This window comes from Mustela lutreola, chromosome 3 (genome assembly GCF_030435805.1).
Source record: "Mustela lutreola isolate mMusLut2 chromosome 3, mMusLut2.pri, whole genome shotgun sequence".
NCBI lineage: Eukaryota > Metazoa > Chordata > Mammalia > Carnivora > Mustelidae > Mustela > Mustela lutreola.
In genome coordinates, this window is record NC_081292.1 from 182,352,107 (window position 1) to 182,361,457 (window position 9,351).

The window sequence follows — 9,351 nt, forward strand, 5'->3', positions numbered from 1 at the left end:
CCTGCTAAGCAGAGAGTTCTATACAGGGCCCGAACCCAGTACCCTGGGATCATGACCTGAGCTGAAGACAGAGGCTTTAACCCACTGAGCCACCCTTCATTCCTTTTTATGGCAGAATAATATGCCATTATATGGGTCTCGTGCCTTTTGTTTATCCGTTCATCAGCTGATGGACGCTTGTGCTGTTTCAACTCTGGGGTTATTTTGAATAATGCTGCTGTGAACATGCATGCACAAGTTTTTGTATGAACATATGTTTTCAGTTCTCTCTGGTGGAGACCTCACAGTGTAATTGCTAGGTCATATAGTAACTTTACCCTTAACTGTTTGAGGAACTGCCAAATTGCTTTTCAGGGTAGTTTATCTTTTATTAATAAATGTCTTAACTTGAAGTATAAGATATATACAGAAAAGTACCCATATCATCAGCGTGGGGCTCGAAGAATTATTACAAAGCACACATGGCTACATAATCAGTACCCCGCCAGGAACTAGGAAGTTTCCAGTACTCAGTATGTACCACCTCTGAAGGATAAGTACTGTCCTGGCTTCTGATGTGATCAATTATTGTGGCCCATTTTGAGCTTCATAGGAATGGAATTCTATGGTACATACTCCTTTGGGTGTGACTTCTCTCCCTCAACGAAATGTTCACAAAGTTTCTCCATGTTGCGGTGACCAGCGCTGTGTTCCTTTTCATTTCCGGATAATAGATCATTGTCAGACCACACCACAATTCATTTATGTGTTTGCATGGGGTGTGTACATAGACTTGGAAGGGTTGCTTCACGGTTATACACGTTTTCAGACTTAGTAGAGACTGCCGAACAGTTTTCCAAAGTGACTGTGAACGTGGACTCACACAAGAACTCTCTGAGAGTTCTGGTTGTTCCACATCCTTGGCAACACTTGTATCATCTGTCCCTTCCCTTTCAGCCATCCTAGTAAATACGCGGCCGTGCACTAGTTTCATATTGATTTTTAAGAGCTTTTCATGTATTCGCCGTTGATTCTGGAAACGAGTCCTTCATTGGTTATGTGCATTGCTGGCCTTCCCTCCCATTCTGTAGCTTGTTGTTTTTCTCCTAACAGTGTCTGCTGATGAGCGGAGAGGTTCCTAATCCTAGTGGGGTCCAGTGTATCAGTCTTTTCCCTTGTGATTTGTGTCCCATTCAATCTTTACCTACCTAAGGTCATGAAGATCAGGCCCTTATCATGAATGTGTGTGTGTGTGTACATGGGTGCATATGGTGAGGCGGTATATCCCCTACAGAGTAAGATTTCTGGGGTGGACAGGACATGGTGTCTCCCTACAGGGAGTAGGTAGCAGGCAGGGTGGGGGTGTCGGGGGGAGCTCGTGAGATGACAGCCACCACGGGCTTGTGTTCCCAGCTGTCAAGCGTGTAATCTGGAGTGAAAGAGAATCCCTTTAGTGGTTCAGTTCCTACAGAGAGTACTAGCAGATCCTCTAAATCACCTCTGTGCCCCCGGGGACCCAGCTGACTCTCCTCTGTTCTCCCCTCGAACTTGGGGGCGGGGTGGGGGGTGGTGCAGGGGAATGGGAAAAAAAAGAAATTTGTACTCCCGAACAGTGCTCATGGCCCAGGGCAGGGATCCGGAACTTTCAGAGCCAGGTGCCTGCCTCATAGTTGTGATTTTGGTTGTTATCAAACCTTAGGCCTTTTCTCTCTGATCTGTACCGCACAGCTGCATCTGCATCCAGGAAGAGGATGGTGAGGTGGCTGAACGCGGGAGAGGCACTCTTGACCATCCTTCAGACTGCTGGTCTCCCAGCCCGGAGGCCGGAGCCCCTCCCTGAGCCCGCGCGGACAGGAGCTGCTTGTTCTTGGAGCAGGAGCAGGGGCCGCTGCTGCAGTTCCTGAGGGGCTCGAGGATTCCTCCCCCCCAGGAAACCGCTTTGGTCCCCCAGCCCCTGTGCTGCTTGTTAGGCGCTCCCCAGACTAGAAAGCCCTGGTTTGTGCTGGGGCTGGGTGGGGCTTCGAGGACAGTTTCGCTTGGGCCTGCAGAGGGGAGGGGTGGCTGTGGAGCGAGCAGAGGGTCACAGCTCAGGCTGTACCATTCGCTTGTCACCTTGAGAAGTTCCACCTTGTCTGGCAAAACCCCCTTTCAGAGGCAGCCACCACAAAGGGCTCTTATGAGCTCAGCGGCCCCTGCCCCCACCTCCACTTCCACTCCCTTTCCCATTATTTTTCTTTTGGGGCAGAGCTGAGGGGCCTTCCTGCTATGACTTTGAGGGGCTGAACTCCTTTTAAAAGGAGACGTAGAGTCTTGAGCCTCCGTGTACCAGAGATTCCTTTTGCGGGTTTTCTAGCATCATCAGAGGACCCTTCAGGCCTGGAGTCTGGAGGGCCTCACAGTCTTTTCCCTCTCGCAGCGTCTTGGGCTGTTTGGGGATTTAAGAAGCAGGTGAGGGCTGGCTTCTAGTACTAGGCCTCAGAGTGGGGACAGCAGCCTGCTTCTGGGGACGTGGGAGGGGGCAGAAGGGAGGGATACCTATCTCCCTGGGGGACTCTAGGACTTCGTGTGGCCTGGAGTTGGGCCTCCTAGGTCTTCTACTTAGCGTTCTGCCACTTTCTAGCTGTGGCCTTAGTTCAGTCACTTAACCACTCTGAGCCTTTATTTTCTCATATATACAATGAGAATGATCTTTGTGCCTAGCTGATAGGGCTACTGTGGAGATTGAGATAATCCATTAAAATGCTTATTACTCTAGTACCTAATACATGAAAGCATCCCCAAATGTTAATTTTACTGATATTATTCAAGCTGTCTGTTTGAAGTTTTTTTTTTGTTGGTTTTTTTTTTTTTTTTTTTTAAAGAGAGATTGACAGAGAGCATGAGCAGTAGGGAGAGGGAGAAGCAGGCTCCCTGCTGAGCAGAGAGCCCAATGTGGGACTCCATCCAAGGACCCTGGGATCATAACCTGAGCCAAAGGCGGACACTTAACCAACTGAGCCACCCAGAGGCCCCCAGGCCATCTGTTTGGACATCTCTCTCATAGCTCTCTTACCATCTCTGTCTCTTCTGACCATATAGCTAAGGGAGCTAGCTGGGCCTCCAGAGGAACCAGAAAAATCTGAATAATATAAGTAGGACTGGACTTTATCTCAGACTGTTTTGAACTCTGCACATATCTTATCTCCATTGCATTTCCGGCACCATGAGAGAGAGAGAGAGAGGCGGCAAAATGATCCCATTAGAAGGGCAGGCTGCAAAGGGAGTGATTTCATTTGACCGGACTGGTACCTGTATTACACGTGCAACGGTGCAGCCACCGCCTCCCTCCTCCCCCCCGATCTTGTTTCAGCCTGGGGAGGGTCAAGGAGGTCTGCAGTGAATCCGCAGGCTCCTAAACACAAGATTAAGTTCAGGCTTGTCTGTGGCTTCTCCTTTGCAGAGCTTGGCACTGAGCAGGCGGGGGCGGGGCTCTGGAGCTGGGAGGCTAGGGGCCACAGGGGGAGCAGTGCCAGGTCAGCGGAGGCACCCAGAATGGTCAGCGGAAGCCTGACGTGGCCTAGACCCAAACAAAGCTAAACCAGACCAAACACAGGAGCAGCCCCAGCTATCGGGTCCTCACATGCCGTGTTCAAGGGCAGCGTGCCTTGTGCGCATAGGGTGCCGTGTGCTCTCCCACATCAGCAAGATTTGCAATCAGTGGGCTGATAGACCCCACAGGGTATTCTGTGAGGGAGCAGACAGAGCCTGGAACTTGGCTGAAACTTTTAGATGAGCCAGCCAGCCGCTGTGGAATAATCATGGGGAGGGAGGAGGAAGAGGGAGCTGGTTGTCTCTGGAAAACCCGGACACCACCACCCTGTCTCTTCTGTGTCCTAGTAGCGATTTATTTTTTTCTCCCAGACTCTGAAGAAATGCAGAGATTAATCCCATGCAGACACATTGGTCTGTTCACCACGCGGGTGGCGTCGCTGAAGCTCGTTTTCTTCTAGTTCAGGAGCCTTTGTTGAGTGTGTTGGTTTGCACGTGGCAGGGTGGAGCCTCTTGCACGAGGCTCATTTGGGGTCAGGAAGGGGCAGTGAGAAAGGGTCCCACCCTCAAGCCAAAGTGTCCTCAGAAAGGGGGGGCTTAGTTGGGATGCTTATGCTGGAGCATTCTGGGGAGCAAGCTGCCTGTGCTCCGTGTGCCTCTGGAGAGGTTGGCTTTCCTCCACCACGCCGCGGACAGAAAGAGGGGAGGGGGGGTGGAAGTGAGACCTGCACCTCTTGGGGAGGTCCTGAACTCTGGGGGAGCAAACGAGATCTTCCAGAAGCAACAGAGCAGTGTGCGGGGAGATAAGGAGACATATTTCTCGAACGGGCAACCTTTATATTACTGTGTGTGACCCTTCCCACAATCTCTTGAAAGTACGTGTCGGTAGCTGTCCTCACTTCTTTGGTGAGGAACATAGCCACTGACTGGCACAGCGGGGACTTAAAGCTAGGACCCACTGGTGCAGAAGCCACACTGCTGTGGTCCTCCCCAGAGTCTGAGCAGGGGGCTCGTGTGGCAATGGCGGACAGGGAATGACCGGTGGGTTACCAGCCAGGGTTTCCACAACCGTGGGTCCCTGCTCTGGGCTTTGATTAGTCACTGAGTTGTTGGAAGAGCGTATGCTTTGGGGTGCAGTGGGAAAGTGTTCATAACTTGGTCAGACCTATAGTATTAAGGCTTCTCTTGAACCTCCTTGGCCCAGGCGAGAAGAGTCCCAGTGTGCCTTGCAGGGGAAAGGGACAGACATTTCTTGGGTACTTACTCTACCCTCTCATTTATCCCTGCATGAACCCTGACATCAGATTGTTAGTCTCTGCAGCCCCTCCCTGTCCATCTAGCCATCGCTCCGTCTCTCTCTCTCTCTCTCTCTCTCTCTCTCAAGAATCAGACCTTGATTGAGTATAATTTGCCCAGAGTGTTCCCATCAGCAGATAGACCTAAGGTACAAATCCAAGTCTTTGGGCTCTCACGCCAGAACGTAAAGCTTGTTTCTACTTCTCTTTTTTCTTCTAAGAACTTTTCTCCCTAATCCCCAGAAGATCTTGGTGCTTCCTCTTTGAGTGAGAAGCCGCTTTTGACTTTCTCTTTTTAAACTGTGATACTTCCCCTGGGCTTTGGCTTCATCTTTCCTTCTCCTCTCACCCTTTTGCTACTAACGCTGAGTCTGTGTTGTGGACGCAGGGGTCATTTCAGGTTTTCTTTGGTCTAGGGATTTATTTTAGGTTTCTGGGTCATCCCCCTGTGACATCTACTTTCTGCCCTGGAGCGGAGTGATCCTTGAGTGTCTCAAACACTATGTCTACTCCATCAGCAAATCCTGGCTGGCCATGCCTTCAGATACCCCCCAAATCTGGTCATTCCACTGCCCCCAGCCCCAGACTCCCACCGCCTTCCACCTGATCACCCTAGCAGCCTTCTAACAGGTCTGCCCAACTTCTTCCGTGCCTGCCCTTCAGCACTCAAAGGGATGCTTTTTAAATGTAAATCAGATCGTTTCCCTCCTCTGTGAGCTCTTGTGGCTCCCCATCTTACAAACAGAACCTAATATACTACATTAACTCATGATTTCAAATAAACACCCAGACACATATACTCCAACCTGCCAGGCTTATTCTCTGATACGAGGCGACCATCTAATTGATCGTGCAAACTGGGACCTAATAAGAGAGAAAGGGATGCCTGTTAATAAACAGCACCCAGCGTGAGCCAGGGCTAGACCCACGCAAACTGGGAATCTTGGTCTCCTGACCCAGATAGCCACGTGGATCATTCTCCCGCTTCTGTTTGGGTCTTTTAAAAAGGTTACTCTCTCAGCAGGGCCTTCTTTGGCCTCTGTTCAGAACAGGAACACATCCCCGCGCCTCTCCCCTGACGCCTGTGCTCATTTGTTTCTTCTCCGCGACGCTGTCACCATCTGAGTGTTTGAATCAGCTCTGTGTGTGTTGTGGTTTCCGCTCCCTAGACTGTAGACTTCAAGAGGGCAGGGGATTTTTTTTTTTTTAATCTCTTGTTCAGTCTGTCCTAAACCCAGCAACTCAGTCATCCTGAGCACCATAGAGGGTCAGTAAATATTTGTTGGGTGAATGGACTGAGGGTGGAGAGGAGCGCCCGGCAGGAGACCTGTCGGTTAGAGTCTTTCCTTTTAGAATCCTCATCCTAAACCATTTTTCTTGTTCTTCTCTATTTATTTTGGTAACCCTTTGGTAATGTGAAACCTTAGAAGAATTTTCCAGTGTGCCCTTAACCCTACGCGGAGCTACTGATGAAAATGTCCATGCTTTCCTAAAGGAAGGCTTGCGCACTCCCCAGGATGGGGAGTTGGTGAGTGCTACCTGTAGAGTTCACCAGGTTGCGTGAGAAAAGCTGTGTGTTTGGGGCACTGCCCCCTGCGTGTGCTCCTGTGATAACTGGGGGCTTCACCGACTCCTGGGGCTGATGCCAGTCCTGAAGACCTGCTCAAGGCTGATGCTGGGGGGGTTCCAGTTTGCGTGGTTCTGCTGGCTCTTTTGTCCCCTACACCTGTCCCCTGGGCTGTGGGCCAATATAGAGTAGGATGAGCATTGTGTCAGGGTTCAGCCTTTCCTTACTTGGATTCCAAAGGTTTCTTTTCTGAAACAGCCTCAGGGAAAGGAGGGATGGAATTGGAGTAGGGGAGAGAGTTGAGTGGGAAATCTGACTTCTTTCTTTCTTTCTTTTTTCTTTGAAGATTTTTTTCTTTATTTATTTATCCGAGAGAAAAAGAGAGAAAGCTTGAGAGAAAAGAGAGAGAGCGCAAGCAGGGGGAGTGGCAGGCAGAGGGAGTAGCAGTTTCCCCGCTGAGCAGAAAGCCCAGTGCAGGACACATTCCCAGGACCCTGAGATCCTGGCCTGAGCCAAAGGCAGACGCTTAACTGACTGAGCCACCCAGGGGCCTCCTGAGCTCTAATTTCTAATGGAAAGCCACAACGGGGATCTCTCCAGCAGATCCTGCTGGGGTCAGAGAGCAGGAGGGAGCCTTGGAATCACTGGGAGTGAGTTTGAGATCTCACCAGTGGCGGGCGATGGGAGTTGCAGACACATCTCCACTAAAGAAGGGAATTTGGGTGCTGGGACCAGAAATGGGCTGCAGTAGGAAAAGAAGGGGAAATAAAGTGCCCTATAGGATTTCTGTAGCTTTGGTTTTCCTAAAGCTTCTGATACGGCCAGACGGCGGGGGCCAAAGTCCCAGGGAACTGGAGATAGGAGAGAAATGCTTCTCTGTTTTGCCTAATGAAAGGTCACAGTCTAGCAGTTCAGTTAGTGAAGGGCTTCGAAATGGAGCAGAAACCTACAAAGGCAAACTCAGAGGATGCCTCTGAGCCCTCACTCTTGATTCAGTATTCATTCAGAGCCAAGAAAGCCTTGGCAAGCATGGGTATAGCAGAGAAAGCCACTTTGTGAAACAAAAGGAAACTTCCGGGGCATATCCTTTGTCAGAACACCCAGCCAGCCCTTAGCAATCTAGCCTCCTGGTCTTATTTCCCATGAGATACGTCGACATATCCTGTCTTTTCACACCTTTGTGCTTCAAATACTTCCCCACATTCGCAGTCTAAGGGAGGAGGCTGGCTGTATGTCACCCCCCACCCCCACCAACCCCCGCCCCAGGCTTTTTGCTGGACAGTCAGAACTCCTCCGGTTCTTTTTCTCCGGTTCTCATTACCCTTTATTTCTAACTCTGATAGCATAACGCTTAAAAAAAAAAAAAAAACCCTGAAATCTGCCTATTCCTTGCACCTGAATATAAACCCTTTGAGGCAAGGACGGTGACTTCTTCATCTTTGACTAACTCGGCCCTGTTCTGAGGGGGAAAGGTGCATTTCTTTTCCCTCACCCTAGTCCTGCAGTCCCTAACACACGGTAGGATCTCAGGGGCTTTCTGCTGCGTAGAAGTGGTTCTGGGTCGATCAGATGAACGCAGTCCGCAGTAGACCAGCCTGTGTCTTCTTCCCTCCCCACTCTGCGCAGTGACCCGCTCTGTGGCTGGTACACCTTGCTCCTGGCTCCTTCGCACTTTTATGGCAGGGGGCACTGCTGTTTGCTTTTCTTAGTCCTGACCCCACTGTTCTCCCTTTGATCTCCGCTGCCTGCCCCAGCTCGCTCCTGCCATTGTCCTGCCCACGGAGCTAATGTTTCTCCTTTTCAAGCTCGGGCCTCTCCACCTCCTCTTCCTTGTACACTCTGAGGATAATGCCATCACGGAAGCAGTGATGCTGGGGATGGCTGGACTGAGAGATGGCCTCAGGCCCCACCAAGGGTTCCAGGTGGGGTCAGCTTTTCTGGTAGAACGTCTGGATTCTCTGCTCACTTCTCTCTTGTCGCCTGAGGGAGCTTGTTCCTGAGCTGGCGGGGAATTGAGGCGAGTGATCTGTGATGGGAGCCACAGGTGGCTGTGGCCCTAGGAAAGGCTGTGTGGCTCCTGTGACTAAAATTCTGCTGTTTAGAGAAGGAAATAGGGTAGTCATACGCCTCGGCCCTGAGGTCAGCCTGTTTGGGTTCTAATCCTGCGGAGCTGTTTACTAGTTGGACCATGTCAGTAAGATGGGGTTACACTAGTGCCTACCATGTTGATGTACCCCAACCCCAGTCCAGGTGCTAGGGAAACAGCAGGAAAAAAAATAAAATGGGTCAATACATTTAAATTCTTAGAACAGTGTCTAGCACATAGGAGATAATGCAGCAAATATACCACTGTTCTCTTTCTTTCGTTTTTAAAAGATTTTACTTATTTATTAGAGAGAGAGAGTATGAGCTTGGGGACAGGCAGAGGGAGGGGGAGAAGCAGGCTCCCTGCTGAGCAGAGAATCAGGATGTGGGACTTGATCCCAGGACCCTGAGATCCTGACTTGAGCCAAAAGTAGACGCTCAACAGACTGAGCCACCTAGGCGCCCCCCAGTATTCTCTTTCTAGTACTTTTCCGAGAGTACTCAGGTGGGATAACTTCCGGCAACACCTGCAGGACCAGATCTCTTGAGATGGGGAAAGATCTGGAGGAAGGTCCAGGATATCAGTTCTGTATTTGGGCTTAGGCTCGGGACGCACCAGCTTTAGTGGCCTTTCATTTCTGCCACTTTGTCTGGAGACTCAGTTCGGGATGTGGCTGAAGAGCGCCCTAAAAAACGTAGGTGTCTGTCTGGTTCCATAGAAGGGGCAGGAGGGCAGGAGGGTGAGGAATGGGTTAGCAGAGACTCTGCCTCGTCCATCTGTACCGGCAGCACCTGGCCTCCAGAGCCCAGCGTGCAGGAGCCTGGGAGAGGCCACGTTCCCGGAGCCATCTGAAGGAGGTCCTGGAGATGGGAGAGATAGGGAAGGAGAACAGCTGT

At 50.8% G+C, this 9,351-nt stretch overlaps 1 protein-coding gene across 5 annotated transcripts in view; it reads left to right on the top strand.

Moving 5' to 3' along the window:
- NHEJ1 (non-homologous end joining factor 1) overlaps nucleotides 1–9,351 on the top strand; it is an 80,430-nt gene that overhangs the window by 67,874 nt on the left and 3,205 nt on the right. The window lies entirely within an intron of this gene.